Source organism: Hyaena hyaena, unplaced genomic scaffold, assembly GCF_003009895.1.
Source record: "Hyaena hyaena isolate Hyena2069 unplaced genomic scaffold, ASM300989v1 scaffold_820, whole genome shotgun sequence".
Lineage (NCBI taxonomy): Eukaryota > Metazoa > Chordata > Mammalia > Carnivora > Hyaenidae > Hyaena > Hyaena hyaena.
In genome coordinates, this window is record NW_024081454.1 from 271,763 (window position 1) to 288,077 (window position 16,315).

General features: G+C 48.3%; 1 long non-coding RNA gene across 1 annotated transcript; it reads right to left on the minus strand.

Annotated features, from left to right (window-relative positions):
• Positions 1-211: 211 nt before the first annotated feature.
• Positions 212-15,066, minus strand: LOC120221852. The gene is made up of 3 exons (XR_005525910.1): positions 14,614-15,066; positions 2,845-2,913; positions 212-635 (listed from the first exon to the last, which is right to left on the minus strand). It is a non-coding gene; the product is annotated as an uncharacterized LOC120221852 (long non-coding RNA).
• Between the last annotated feature and the right edge of the window lie 1,249 nt (positions 15,067-16,315).

A 16,315-nucleotide genomic window follows, 5' to 3' on the forward strand; every position in this document is an offset into this window, starting at 1 on the left:
TTAAAAATACAATTAGATCTTTAGGCTCTGGCAGAATAAAAACACATAATGAAATGAAAATAGCAGGTATATTGGAGGATAAGGTTACATAAGGAAATTATGTTGGTGAACTTTATTTGAATCAGGATGGTTCATAATTATATAATTAGATACTTCAATTTAAATGTGAAATGCAGTAAATTACTCAAGTAACAAAAAAAATCATCTCTCTCTCTCTCTCTCTGGTATTTCTCAATGGAATGTATTAACAATTAGAGTTTTTTCGAGTTGTGCAAGTTGATAGCCTGATGTCTGCAAACATTTCCTCTTAGTTTAGAAAATGACCATTCAGGGTATCAGCTCTTTTACAGCAGAACTTTCCATGAGGTCTGGGTTTCCCAGAGAGCTCATGTCCCATCACGGCCTTGGCTCTAGAGGTTCCTGAGTGGCCGCATCAACGGTGCATTGTGGGAACTGCTCATAGAGCTGTTGAGATGCATGGAAGGGTCTTTTTGGGGTAGACTGGCTTCCGTGTCAGAACTCAGACTGATGCTTTCTCTCTGGAATCAGAATGGCTCTTCTATTGCTTCCTTGTGCCATTTTGTTTAGCTGTTCCAGTTAGGATCCATCTTGGGCAGAGGTGGCTAATTCATTCACTGGAGATGAAACATTCAGGGGTAGTTTTACCAATCGCACCTATACGGCCTCATCTGAGACTCGCAACAGCCTTAGTGCTAGATATTGGTTGTTCAGCCCCTTTTTGCAAGGGAGAGATCTACAGGGGGATGGTCACGTGTCCAAGACCTAGAGGCTTGCAGCAAAAGCAGGGTTAGACTCAGGTTCAGGATCAACTAGATGATTTGCGGGGCTTAGTGCACAATGATGTGGGAACTCCGTTCAAAAATTATGAAGAAGGGACGCCTGGGTGGCTTAGTCGGTTAAGCGTCCGACTTTCGCTTAGGTCATGATCTCGCGGTTTGTGGGTTTAAGCCCCGCATCAGGCTCTGGGCTGACAGCCAGCTCAGAGCCTGGAGCCTGTTTCAGAGTCTGTGACTCCCTCTCTCTCTGACCCTCCCCTGCTCACGCTGTCTCTCTCTCTCTCTCTCTCTCTCCTAGAAATAAATAAAACATTTAAAAAATTTAAAAAAAAATTATGAAGAAACTTTCAGGTTCTGTGCTGACAGCTCAGAGCCTGGAGCCTGTTTCAGATTCTCTGTCTCCCTCTCTCTCTTGCCCCTCCCCTGTTTGTGCTCTGTCTCTTTCTGTCTCGAAAGTAAATAAACTATAAAATTTTTTTTTTTAAACTTATGAAGAAATTCAAGATGGTGACAGCTGAGTGTTAAACCAAAGGCAGGGCCCTGCTGAGCACCTGCATAGGTCACGTGACCATACAGCCCACCCTGCTCAGGTTAGGTGGATTCCAAACTCCAACTCTTTCAGGAATGGCAGTGGGATTTGGGAGGGGCACCTCTCCTCCTTGCCGGAGTTCCAGGCCAAAGAGAGAACCAGAACTATGAAGTCAATGGTGATACAAACACCAGCTTCATTTTGGATAAAGGCGAGGCTGGAGATTGTGGCAGGAGATTGTGGCACAGGGATGCAGCCAAAGTGGGTTGCCTACTTCTGGACCCAGAATGAGGGAGGTCTCCGCAATGGCTCTAGGAGAGGGAAGATCTCCCCCAGGAGAGACAGAGCCTTTACTGCTCACCTTCTGGTATGGCCAGCAGCAATACCAGAGAGAAGCCATTCTTCAAATGGCCAACACACACATCCCAGTCCTGTTCCCAAAACTCCCTAGTCAAGGGATGTCACTTCTCCCCTCTTAGGAAGGAGTGACTGAGGGGGCAGCAAGAGCCCAGGGGTGCCTGTTAAGTCTTTATCCCTGAGTGTAGCAGGCACTTCTAAAATGGCTCTCCAAGACCCTCAGCTGGAGTTTAACCCCTCACATGGGGTGGGGGGCTGGACCCAGTGACTGGTGTCTGATAGAAGTGATGAGATGTCATTTCCATGGTTGGGTTACAAATGATTGTGACTTCTGTTGTACTCCCTCCCCTTCTCACTTGATCACTCAACGAAACCGGCTACCATGTTATGAGCTGTTCATGGAGAGGCGATGTACCACTGGCAGCCTCACCCAATGGCCAGCAAGAAACTGAGTCTCTCATCCCAACAACCTCAGGGACTTGAAACCTGTCAACAACACATGAATGACTTTGGAAGTAGATCCTCCCTGGGTGAGGCTCGGACTGGTAGGATGTGTGGGTGAGTCATCTGAAAAATGGCTTCTCTCTTCTTCCTTGTGATCCATCTGTCTGTGGAGAGCCAGTTGACCCTCCTCAACAGAGGCTCTTCCTCCTTCTCCCTTCCTCCTCTTCCTTCTTATTTATGGTCTCATTGTGTTTCGTGTAGATCAGTGGTTTGCAATGTTTGTTTTTGAACTAAGGTGTACTGTCTGCAAAGAAAGTAATTCAGGGGTAGCTGCTCTTTGAAACTCAGGTCCCCTCTTCTCTTCCCCATAATGCCTCCTGGGGCACCTCCATGTATCACATAGACTCTGTAGAACATAGTTGGAAAAGCAGTGACCACGACTTGGTCAATAGTCTCATTATTGGCCTTTCTGATTAGACTCTTGTCCCTCAATTCCATATTTTCTCTTTCTGGGTAGTATGTTTCTGATAAAACAATTTGGTCCTTCTTAAAAACTGCCAAGATGTCCCTGTTGCTAATCTCCTTCGTATTTATAGTTAAGATGTTTCAGAGTCTAATCAAAACTGACCTGGCCACTCTGACCTGGGAAGAAGGGGAGGGAACCACGATGGATGTGGACACCTATTGAGATACTTGTGAAAACATCCAGGTACTTACCGAAGTCTTACACTAGCAGGTTATAGTGGTCCTCCTGATGTGGCTTGAAGTGCTGAGGTCCGGAGCCAACTGCCAAGAAAGAATTCTTGAGATATTTTCAGTGCAAAAAGGTGGTTTTATTAAAGCACAGGGGACAGGACTCAGGGGCAGAAATGGCTGCACTGGGATTATGAGGTGCAATTGATTTTACACTTTGGAGTCAGGGAGGTAAAGACAAAGGACATTTCCAGAAGGATTTTCATGTTAAAGAAGACTTACGGTATCCTGGAGGCTTAGCCATCGTCAAGCTAAGGTTGTTTTCCCTTCTACCAAACCATTAACTTTGAGATTGGGAATTCTTGGAAGAAAGTCATAGTCTGCCTGTCTCAAGTATTTGCCAATGGGCTGCAGGTAATAAGCAAATTAAATTTTATCTACATTTCCTTTTGCCTTTGTTCTCTGCATCACTAAGGAGGTCATGAGTGTGGGCCCTAATCCAATATGACCGTGTCCTAAAAAGAAGAGGAGATTAGGACACAGACACAGAGAGAAGGTCGTGTGAGGACACAGGGAGACGACGGCATCTACAAGCCAAGGAGGGAGCCCTCAGATGAAAGCAACTCTGCTGAAACCTTGACCTCAGACTTCCAGCTTCCAAAATTGTGAGGAAATACATGTCTGTTGCATAAGCCACTCAGTCTCGGCGGCCCAAGCAAACTCATACATCGCTGTCCACCCCAAAGAGCTGTTGTGGGGTTTAAAGGAGATAATGTGTGTCGGAGAACATTCACTCGTTCTGTCCACAAAAATTTAATGAGGGCGTACTATATATCACTGTATCTGATGCACAAAAATACAAACACATGTTGGTGAATATTACAATTATCAAGAAGAGACAAATTGGCAGGTGGATTTTGTCATATCTTTTTTAACGTAAATTTTTTAATGTTTATTCATTTTTGAGACAGACAGAGAGAGAGAGAGAGAGAGAGAGCAGGGAAGGGACAGAGAGAGGGGGAGACACAGAATCTGAAGCAGGTTCCAGACTCTGAGCTGTCAGCACAGAGCCCAGCATGGAGCTTGAACCCACGAACCGCAAGATCGTGACCTGAGCCAAAGTCGGACACTTAACTGACTGAGCCACCCAGGCGCCCCTCTTTTTTTTTTTCCCCCAAATGGCAATTGCAGTATCTCATCCTTGACCTGATTCATTAAGACGCAGGGAGATGATATGGTTTCATGCATAATTATAGGTGTCTCTTCTCTCTGTTACCTCATAGCCTTACTTCTCCCTCAAGAGGCCATAAATCTCACTCAGCATGAGGTCATCTGGCTGGAGTGAAGTCCCCAAAGATCTTTCTGGAAATCTGATGCTGAATAATTGATGACACAATTGCCAGCAAGGGCTCCATGATACAAGATCTTGTGCCTTCCAGTTTTCCAGTGTGAGTCACATGCTGGATGTCTTTACTCTGAGCTTGATGCCTGGGTCAGGCAGGGAGCTCCAACGCATTGGAGAAAGCGCCCTTTGTGGTAGCACTGGCCCCGGGTTGGAAGTTTCTCTGAGAACCCATCATCTGCCTGGGCCGTGTCACTCCATGACAGGTACACTGGGTCCCCTAGAGAGAGACATGGCCGCCTATTCTAATCAGTGAAAAAACAAAAAGACCCTCTAGGTCCCAACACTGATGCGTGTCCTTAGATGAGTCGTCCGAATTCAGTCTCTTACAAGTCAATTCAAACAAATCGAATTCAATGCCTGTGAGGTGCTGGACACAGTGGTGGCATTGGAGTATAAAAACGAATTAGACAGACTTTGCCCTTGAGGACCTGGCTGTCTAGTGGATGAGACACACACACACACACAAACCATGAGGATGCACCCTGACAAGAGTTATAAAAGAGGTAGACATAAAGTGTGGTGGGAAAACAAAAGAATTTTGTCGTGTGTGTGTGCGTGTGTGTGTGTGTGTGTATGTGTGTTGTAGGGTGCGTCTGTGAGTTAAAGCTATAGATATTGCCAAGACACCACCAATTGTAAGAGCTTCTCTGATTTACTAACAGCTTGTGGGTAAGCAATCAGAAATGCTGCCACATGAAATGGTTAACATTGATTATAAGATGCTGCTGAAATGTTAACACTGTGAAAATAACCCCGTTTGAATTCCTCTGCTGAAGCCAGGATTCCTGCACCCGGCAGGCACTCCAAACATCCGTTCTCCGCATGGGGTGAGCAGAATTCCCTTACGGGTCCAGTTTGGAGCTCAGAGAGATCCAAAGGCAGGAGGCATCTGCTGGGCAGGCACTGAGACACAACCAGCCAGGGCTGGAAGGAGACCGTGATGGAGAAGACAATGATCTCAGCCCTCCTTCCAGGAACACAGTGCATGGTTGTAAGAAGTACTTTGACAATGTACCTCTGCAGTGTGTCCTAGGCCGTTCAGGCTGCTACCTGCCCTCCAAGGAGGCCTTGACCGAGTCAGTTGGGGCTCGGGCTTGGCAAGGGTGGAGGCCAAACTGCCTTGGTAAATGGGGGACAGGTTGGACCAGCCACCAGCAGGCCTTCTTGCCAACCCACCCCTTTTCTTTAAATAGGTGCTGAATGAATCCTTAAAGGATATCCCTTTAAGGGACATGAGCTGATTTGCCTGCCCACAGGCCCTGCTCTCTCTATCCAGCTCTGGCTGAAAGGCAGCATTCCAAAGCAATGGCTGAAGCAGGCAGCTGGATGAAGTCTCAACCCAGAGGGTAGAAACTGAGGAAAAGTTGAGGCCAGTTGACAATGGAGGGGGAGGGGCCCTGGAGCTGTTCCCCAGGCTCCAGAGCCTGCAGCAGGCCTTACAGGGCACCCGCCAGCACATCCCTGCGCTTGGAAGAGGGAGCTGTTCAGGGTGCTGAGGTTATTAGACCCCATTCATCTTCCAGTATGTGGGCTTTGTGGCTCCCTAATCACCAGCTGGTAGACCATCTTTTCTTCTACCACCAAATACCTCTCCAAGTTACCACCTTCTCTCTCTCTCTCTCTCTCTCTCTGTGTGTGTGTGTGTGTGTGTGTGTGTGTGCACGCGCGCGCAGGCACTGGGAGTAAGGGGTGGAGAAGGAAGCAGAAAGCTCACCCTGGTTCCCAGCACCCTGGAGACTGCTCTGAGTGGCACTGAGGGTCTTGGTTAATGGAGAGAACTTGACCATTGTAGCCAAGAGCACGCAGTGTCCTGTGTCTGCATCTCCACTCTGGAGCTGACGCTATGGACCTTGGAGAAGTTGGTTAAGCCCTGCAATTTCAGCCTCCTAGTCTTAATATCTATCTGTCTTGTGGGGTTATTGAAAAAATTAAATGAGATCATGTATTGTAAAGGGTATGGCATTGTACCAGCATACAGTAAATGCTTAGTGAATAGTAGCTATCACTGCTGTCTTGTTATGATTGTATTAATATATTCATATTGTGACTCATTGTTGGCCTTTTGTCTCAAATCAAATTAAAAGAACTACCCTGAGAAACTAATAGGCTCAAGACTCCATGAATTTCCAAGCACGACAGTCTCTTCACTGAAACCTGAGGTAAAGGAAAAGGCTCAGGAGCCCCTGTTTTCTCATTGAAAGATCTTGGGAAATCCACTTGACTTCTCTGGGGTCAGTTTCCTATATAACAAATGGGGATGGAGGCTCTGAGCCCTGGGACTTTTGCTTAAAACAGAATAACTCACATCCCAGAGGGTTGGGAGTATATACTGTGACCCCTTTCTCAGGAAAAGGGATAGTTTGATGAGTGTACCTTATCACATAGGATTTCCACCTTTATTCTCCTGTCATGGTCTGTTCCCCCGTTCCTGTGACTCGTTGAGTAGGAGTAGGTCCCCTATAGCTATTCATGGAGTAGATAAATGAGAGCAAACTAGGCATCCATGTCCCCATCCATTCAATGTGGCCCAGACAACATTCCTCAGCATGCGGATGCTTCCTGCCTCTGGCACCCTGCATGCCCCCCCCCTCCCCCCAACCACTTCTCATGTTGAGTTTTTTCCCTTCCTGTGGAAACCAGGTTTTGCCAGCCTGGTTCCTCTAGACTTGGGGGAGGGTGCAAACATGGCAGAATGGGTAGAGAGAGGAGGAATCTCAAAGATATGGGCCGAAAAGGGGAACAGATTCTTGGCTTCAAGTGGAAAAGAAACACAAAGTAGGCAGAAGAGCTAAGCTGATGTATGTAATAAAGACTGGGAGGGAGGAGTGATGCGGGAGGAGGGGTGTGATGCGGGAAGATGGGGAACCAGCTGCTCGGGCTGGCGTTAGACATCGTGCTCGTGTGTGTGTGCGGTGGGGAGGAAGGAGAGGGGTTGGCAGTCAAGCTCCAAAGCAGTCCCAGTATGAGAAAATGGGGGGGGGGCGAGGAAAGGAGTTTGGGAAGAGTCCCTGTGAATTACACACTGCAGCCTTTCCATGGTCTTCAAGATACTGGGGCAAAGAACACAATTCCCTCTTCATCCTATTGATCGTGGGACCATAGTCCTTCCAGTTTAATGGCACCCAGAAACAAGCCACATGGACCTCAGGATTTGTTAGTCTCATATAAATAATGAGCACTCATCACATGCCAGGAATTGGGTGAGGATTCAGGGATGCAGGAAAAAAAATCATAAAACAGTCAAACCCTTGAGAAGCTCACAACCTAGAGGGAGCACTGGATTTTACATGCATGCATGCATGCATGCGCGTGCGCACGCACACACACACACACAGAGACACACAGACACACACACATACAGAGAGGTTCAAATGCTGTGGTGGAGAATTGCACCAAGTGCTATGTGGAGGGAGACAGCGCTAATCAAGGAGGGCTCCACAGAGGAGAAGGCATTTGAGCTGGGGCTTGACAGAAGTTTTCCACAGGGGGAAAGGGTCCAACTCTCTGTAGAGTTCATAACCTAAAACAAGATATAAATATGTATCTGTGTATATAAATGTTAATGTTCATATATAATACAGCATATGCTGCAATGAGCATATGAATAAGGTTATGTTGGGAACACAGAGGAAAGAGGGTCTGAATCTGCCTCTGAGAGTCAAGGAGAATTCACAGGGGGGATGATCCTTAATCTGGGCTTTGAGGGCTTCGTAGGAGTCCTCCGGGTGAAGCTTACAAGGAAACTCATCAAAGACTGGGGAGAAGGAGCACTGTGTGCAGAGACTGGGTAGTCCCCGCCCTCCCGTCCTGTGGATGGCCTGACTGCTGCTCCTGAAGCTCATCCAGCCCCAGCCATGTCACCCGTCTGGCTCTCTGGTGTTTCAGGGCTGGATGAGAGCACCCAGCTTATTGTCCTCATGAGCAGTGTTCTTTGGCAACGGCCACATCTAATTCCTCTTTGGTAAGGAACAGCGTCACATAGTGAAGTTACCTTTCCAAGAAAGCAACACCCCCTGAATTTGGCTCTGCACACCTCCCTGGATAAAAGCTCAATTATCTTTCAAAGAAAGGGGGCACTGAGGGCAGCTCTGAAATCCTGAAGCCTCTTCCAATCAGCGAGGGGGGGAGGGTACTGTGAAAAGGAGTCTGAGCTACAGCTGAGGTCTGGTGCCAGCACTTACAAGCATTACCTAATACATTTTTACGTTTTTCTGGTTCCAGATGCCTACCTCCCGATTGTTCAGATAACTGCTGTTGTAAGAATCTAAAGAAGCTGGAGGTGGCCAGGCTGGGTCAAAGAAGGTCTCTTAGGCAAGCTGGAATTTGAGGTATGCCTTGCAGCGAGGGAGGCGTTTGGATTCATTGGTCAGGGAGGGGCAAGTGACTTACCTTGACTCAGCCTTGCTTTGGTCAACTGCAAAATGGGCGAAATGGGCCTTGTCGCGAGACTTCAGGAAGTTTTCTGAGAATCACATGAGATAATAGGCCCCTACTTTAGGCTGGGACGTAGACAATACCAGCCTGATTTTATGGTTGAGCGGGTTGAGGCCTGCCACATAGTAGGTGCTCAGTAAATAGTACTAGACACAGTTGTCTTCACCATTGTCCTCCTCCTCATCCCGGGGGGTGTGGATGGATAAGATAAAGAGCACAGATCTAAGAGGTTTCTGACTATTCTGTTCACTGCTTTCCCTGGTCTCTAGAATAGCACCTGCACGTGGAAGGCACTCAGTAGACATTTGCTCCAGTAATGAAGTCTTAGCTCCCCCACTTAGCCCTTCTGTGACTTTGAGCAAGCTACCTTACGTCTGCGTGTCTCAGGCTCCTCCTCTGCGGAATGGGGATGATGCCAAGACCCATGTCATCAAATTGTTGAGAATAATAGAGTAGTACCTAAGTGCTTAATAAATGCTCCCTGTTTTTATTACTCCTCGGCGGTGGTAGAGAGTATCTGATGGGAAATTCTTACACCTGCTCTGTTACATGTGTCAGATTGGGGGATGGTTTCCCATCCACTGGCTTTTAGAGCATCCTTCTCTCTGAAGACCACGGCCTGAGAGTGGAGACGTTGACCTCTTACCAGCAAAAGAAGGATCCAGCCTTGCTAAGGCTGGTGGTCTGGGTGGAGCATGGGCAGTGTGTGGAATGGTTAGGGACACTGGTTATGAGTGCTGTGAAAGTTGGCTGTGCCGATTGCTCTGTGGCCTTTGGAAAGGTGCTTGACTCCTCTGAGCCTCAATCCTGCAGCTGCAAAACAGGGATTACTAATGCATTCATTTTATAACCTTGACACACGATGCTTATGGCACAGTGGGCGGAAGCAGCAAAGGACAGGTCCTGGGCTGAACTTGCTTTTGAATGGATGGCTTGCCCTCCGTAAGGTCCCCAGAGGCTAGCAGTCACTGATTTCATTGTACCATTGGCAGGGAAAGGGGTAGTGAGCTGAAGTTACCATTACGCTGAGATTTTGGAGCTGCAGGTGTGAGGTCGGTGCAGGAGCCCCTTTAAGATTCTTGCCTCACCTTCTCTCCACGTCACTTTCCAGCTGGATTTGTTTTCTGCCAAGACTTAATTTTTTTAAGCAGCACCTCCACAGAAGAGAGGCTGACAAGATCTCCCAACAAGAAACGAATTATCCTGCTTGCACACCACACAAGGATATATTCAGGCCTTGGACGTGTGACAAGGATCCCAATAGCTTTGGCAAAGGAAGTAGGTCCCAACTGGGGACAGGTGAGGTGAAATCACTACCCACCGACTTAGCAATGCGCTCCAGCCAGCGTGCACGGGGCATCCCTTCGATGTGCGAAGCACTGTGGGTGTACAGACTGGGTGAGACGCGGTTGTTGCCCTCAAAGAGCTCACGGTTTCCTGGGCCAGAGATGCAGATACAACTCAAAGCCCTGAGGAACAGAGCATGTGAAGGACGCTGAGCAGCAGTTCCCTGAGTGACCATCAAGGTCAAGGAGGCAGGGGCTCTTCCTCTTGTTGGGAAGGACATTTCACCTTTTCCCCACAGACCCCCCAGAGGTCCAGAGAGCCCCCCAACCCCCGCTCTACTTCATGGATCAGTGCATTTCTGGTTTCCAGAGTTTCAGACATCATCCTCACTCCAGCAGGTCTTTGGTAAATGCCAACCATGCCTTTGAATGGTGACTTATTATTTGGCTCAGCTGGTCAAGTGTCCAACCTCGGTTTAGGTCATGATCTCACAGTTCAGGGTCTTGAGTCCCATGATGGGCTCTGTGTTGACAGTGGGGAAACTGCTTGGGATTTGTTCTGTCTCCCTCTGCCCACTTCCCCTCTCTCAAAATAAATAAACTTAAAATAAAAGACACAGGCTCATACATTCAGTGAATGTTTATTTATTTTTAAATTTTTAAAAATCTTTGATTTTGAGACAAAGAGAGAGAGAATGAGTGGGGGAGGAGCAGAGAGAGAGGGAGACACAGGATCTGAAGCAGGCTCCAGGCTCCGAGCTGTCAGCACAGAGTCCGATGCGGAGCTCGAACCCATGAACCGTGAGATCGTGACCCGAGCCGAAGTTGCACGCTTAACCGACTGAGCCACCCAGGCGCCCCTCAGTGAACATTTATTAGGCCCTTGATTTGGCAGCCACATGACAGGTGGACCAAGAGTGGGAAGGCTCTAGGGGACAGAGAGGCTGGAGGAGGAGGCTGCACTCATTCAAGGGGAGTGGACAAAGACCTCAACCAGGAAGATGGCACCACTGATGGCAATGAGGGAGGGATTCAAGAGATCTGACGCGACGGAATCCGTAGGCTCTGCTGACAGATTTGTGCAGTGAGGGAGAAGAAGGGGCTGCGACTGTGTTCGGGCCGGGCTGTCTGTGGTTGATGTTCAATGCCACTGAGTCCATGAGAATGGCTTCCCAGGGGGCAGGCACTGTTTCCAGAGGGCTGTCTGGGTACTACCAGTAAAACCTGCCTTTAGAAGGGCTGTGCTGATTTTAGGTGGCACGCTACTATGGAATTAACTAACGTGAAAACACAAAGTGGGAAAGATCACTCCCCCCGCCTTCCATTCCTTCCTCTAACACTATGGAGAAAGTTTCAGTTTGGAGTTAGTTAACTGTAACAATTTTCTGACTCTTCCTAATCTTCTTGAACAAAGAATGGGGAAGATATCAGGCCAAGAGCTCTAAGCAGGCAATGGTGTTTGTCTGGAATTCAATAACGATGTTTTTGTTTTCATTGTACTCTTGTTGTTTGTTGTTCTTACTTTTTACTTGTGGCATACACATTCCATTTTTCTATAGTACGTTCTCTTCACCAATAAACTTGCTTAAATTTAAAAAGTGAGTAAATCTGAAGGAAAAACAAACATTAAGCAGATACAGCAAAATGCTTACAAGTGTTATTTGGATCAGAAGCGGACGAAACGCATCTGTACTCTCCCCTCCTCTGTATGCTGTGGTGGGGGTCACCAGAGATGATCGTTCTGAGGACAGGAAGCATGGAGCATGGTATTAATAGTAGCACTAGGCACCAAAGGTAGATTATACCAACCCTAGTCCAAGGGGTTAGATGAACAACTATTGCTAGTGTACCTGGACTAATTTTTAGAAATTATCATTTTATTTTTCATTCAGATAAGCTAATATTTCCACGTCCTCAGACTTATTTGGAGAGAGCAACTTATTCACACCAATTTCCAAGTAAAGGAAAGAAGAAGGGCAGGATTAGGGGGCAGGGAGGGGCCGCTCGTGATTTATCGTGACATGGCGATTGACCTTACTAATATCATTATTTCCCTCCTTACAAGCAATTTTACATATCAAACTATATCAGCCAAGTCTCTCAGCAATTGTGTTTGTTACAGAGGAGAAAAGTAGAAATGACTGATAATGGGTAAATGAATTACAGCCCACAACAGCAAAGGCGCCGCAGGTCAGGCATTGTGAATATCACATGCTGTATTAATATCTCATTCCAGAAGCATCCCTAGGGGGTGGGGACTATTGCTATTACTATAATCATCATGATCTCTAATTCAGGGACGAGGAAATGATTTCCTGTAAATTGGTCAAGGTCCAGGTCACAGATCGAGCCAGTCAAGATCCAGGATTTGAACCCAGGAAGTCTGGTGGAAGTCCCATGCACTGAACAACTCTGCTATCCTGGGTGGCAGTCAGGACTTTGACTGGTGTCCTATATTCTGTGGGCTATAAACATTTATTGAGCACCTACTTTGTGCCAGGACTGTGCTCGACAGGAGGGCTAGAAAGATAGCTATGGCTCAGCCCCTGCCGCTGGGATCTCAGAATCTGGTGTGGAGGCGGAGACACACAGACAGCTCACGTGATGAGGCAGAAACAACATCAGTGAAGGCACGGAGGAGAGACAGATGCTCTGGGAAGGTCTCACTGAGCAGGGGTGGTTGGAGTTGACCTTTGGTCTGGAGTTGCCTGGTGGATGGATGTGGAAAGTGGTGGTATGTCCCCAGGCAGTAGAAGCCAGATGCTATGTTTGGAAGTCTATGGTGGGGTCTGGCTGGAGCATGCCCGTGGGGATCAGGGCAAAGTGGTAATTGAGACTTCAGAGGTGAGAGGGTGCCCAAGGGGGTTGTGCTTACAACACCTGGTAAAACAGAAACATTCCCCAAACCCATCCCTGGCTAGGTCACAACTGGTAAGATCTCCATACGTATATATATATGGAGCATTACGGAAAGCATTATGGAACATTCTAGCAAAATGCAGACCAGCTAACACAGCCTCGAGGCTGCTGGTGGAAACCTGCAAGCCAGGAAACAAAGTCATAGCCCTTGAAGCCCCTTCGACTCTGCCTGAAATCAGCACCGAAAAGAGCCCCTCCTCCTCACCGCTTCCTCAGAGAGACCTGTGACATTTGTCGTTTTTCCATCCGCCTAATGAGATCGTCGCGTTTAATTTCCACTTTCCCTGCGTTCACTCTTCTTTGAAGAGAGTTGGTGCCAAAAAACCCAGATGCAGCCGTCCAATTATGCTGAATGCGGGGAGAAAATTACCATAGAACAGCCCGCCAGCGAAGCCCCGTGTTTACTCAGTTCTATGGCCCTGCAGTATTCATCTTTGGAAACCATATTCACAGAGATTCCTAGTCATTGTGAATAGAGTGATGAGCAGGGCGCTTGGTGTGCGGAGACATGGAATTCCAGATTATTCTTAGCTGTCCGTGACGACAGTCGACGCCGCTCACTCAGCCCCGACGGAGCATTGATGGAGCGTCACAGTGTACAACGCACTCTGCTAAGGGCTGGGAGGAGGCGAGGGTACCGGGATGCCATAGGCGTGCGACCGGATCAAGCAGCCTAAAAGGACTGGTAAGGGAGAGAAAAACTATAAATATCCACAGCACAGGCAGACGGTGCTAAGGACCTTAGGAGAGGCAGAGAACATGGCTTTGCCATTTAGAGAAAGGTGATTACCTCCAGCTCAGGGAACCGTGAAGTCTTCGTGAATGATTCCACCTAAACCGAGCCTCTCTGTCATTTACTCAGCAAATATATCCTTGCTATGGGGACATGAACACTGCCGGGTGCAAGAGACACACAAGTAATGCAGAATAAGGCAGACTAGCCTGGTCTCGTTAAGTTGTCGTTTCCTAAGTGGGAGGGGGCCAGATAACAATACAAATGAAACTGGTACCAAACAGAAAAATTGGGATGAAATAAATACTAAAAGAAAGTGAAACAGGTTGATATAGTCCATCACGCATGATGCCAAGGGCAGTTGGGTGTACTTTAAGTTATGTGATCAGCACAGAACTGAAGGTTAAGAGAGAGTCAGCCTTGCAAGGGTCTGGAGGAACAGGCTTTAGACAGAGGACATTGCATGTGCAAAGGCCCTGAGGCAGGACTGAGTGTTGGGCACGTGGCAGGCAGGTAGAGAAGAGAGAGAGGAAGGACCTGAGGATGGGCAGGTAAGTGGACTAGGGAAGGGGTGTTGATTTTCCTCCAAGTGCAATAGGAAACCATCGGAGGGTTTAGCCAGGGGAGGGGTGAGGTAGTCACCGTGGAGATGAGACGGGGCTCATCATAGTCAGCGATGGTGGGGGAGATGGCAGTATGATCATACTTGGGAACCTGTGAAGGGCCTGTTGTAGAGAAACATACTGGGGGCCATCAAGCCCCGATCAAGGAGACCCCTGAATAACTGCAGTCTGGCCTCTGCCACTGAGAATCATAACCATAAATGAATCTATTCCTGAGATTCCCGAGATCTCTGCTGCAAACAGCCGCCGCCAAGTTAGTTCATCTCTGTAAGCGTGTCTTCTGCAGAAGCGTTCAGGGTTCCCAGAGCTTCTCGTTTTCCCCCAAACCAGTGAGCATGTGCTTCTGGTCCCCTCCACCTCCCCGCCGCCGCACACGCAGGAGCACACACTCACCAACAGACTGTGATGCAGTGTCCTAGGGGCCCTGCGCTTCCCCGCCGGTCCTGAGAAGAGTCAGGCCTACGCGGATGGCGAGTTCAAGACGAACGCAGTCTCTCTTCTCCCTCTGAAGCTCCGTCCGTCGGTCTCCTGGGAAAGGGAGCGGATCCCGGTTCTCTCTTGCCAATCACGTTGCTTCCCTCTACTCTTTTGAGACAGCGGCTCTTTATCCTTCCCTTCCCCACGCCGCCTCTGGAGCCCAGGTTGTGTTTGCTCCGTGACAGAATTTAGTGAGGTTCACATCTGGAGCAGAAACCAGCGTATTAATGGCTTAAACAAGAGATGGGCTCCCCTGAGGTGTTAGCGGATCAAGGCTGACGTGGTCCGGGGATGCGGGCTCCTTCTCTCTTCGGGATCTGTCGGCCCTGGGGTGTCGCCGTCTGCTGGCATCCATGCGCACGCTCCCGGGCGGAACGGAGGAAGGGATGGAGGAAGCAGGGCCGTGACGCCGCCCTTTACAGCCCTAACCCGGAAGTGGTTAGGACGCTACTTCCTGGACCACTGGCCATGCTGCTTCCTATTGGCTGGAACTTGGTCACGTGGGCACATGCTGCTAGGAGGCTGGGAAATGCAGCCTTCCTGTGAAAGGAAGGGAGAATGGTACCGGGGGCCAGTTGGCAATGGTGCCAGGCTTGGTCACTGCTGGCTCCATAGCGTCCAGGACGGGGTCTGACCCCTCAGGAGTATTCAATATGTATTTATTCAAAATTTATTTATTTATTATAGCTAAATGCCTTATAGTCCATTGTCCTCAGTCCCTCCCACCTACTGTGAGCAGCTTGAAGGCAGGTAGCTCTGCCACCCCAATGTCTAATCCAGTACTTCGTACATAGTAGGTGCTCAACAAGGGCATATTGAATAAATAAATGAATGAATGCCCAAGATCCAGTACTTTATTCACACTGCACATCCTTTCTTTTTTTTTTTTTAAGTGTATTTATTTATTTTGAGATACAGAGAGAATGAACAGGGGAGGGGCAGAGAGAGAGAGGGAGAGAGAGAGAATCCCAAGCCCCACTCGGGGCTCTGTCTTACAAACTGAGATTATGACCTGAGCTGAAATCAAGAGTCAGATGCTTAGCCGACTGAGCCCCCAGGGGCCCCTGCACATCCCTCCAGGATCTCTGTCCCGCCACCAATGAACACTTCTCTGCTGGGGCCAACGGCTTGGCCCATCCTTGTGACCAGCTTCTCTCTACGTACAGCTTCAGCTCCGTCAGCCTGGATTCAGCCCCTTTCTGTGAAGAGTGCTGAGCTAAGCATCACGTTTACAAACATGATTGAGAGACTGGCCTTGGTTTGCCTTCAGCCTTGGGGGCTTGGGTAATCCTTCTGCCAATGTAATTCAGAGTGGTCTTGAACTAATGGCATTGGCATCAGGCGTGAACTTCTTAGAAAAGCAAAGCCGTGAGCCCAAGCCTGACCTACTGAGTCAGAGTCTCTGGGGATAAAGCAAAGGAAACAGACCTTACGTGTTCTTGTATGTCGCTGCACCAGACAGTCGTCGTACCCGGCTTTCAAACAATTTTGCTCCGGTATTTTTATCCAGATGTCATAGCTGGTCTCTGAAGGAGCGTTGATGTGACACAAGCCATTCCTACCATAGCTAGTGATGGATGTCTATAAGGTTCTTGTCAAGTGTCACCTCTGTTCGTTC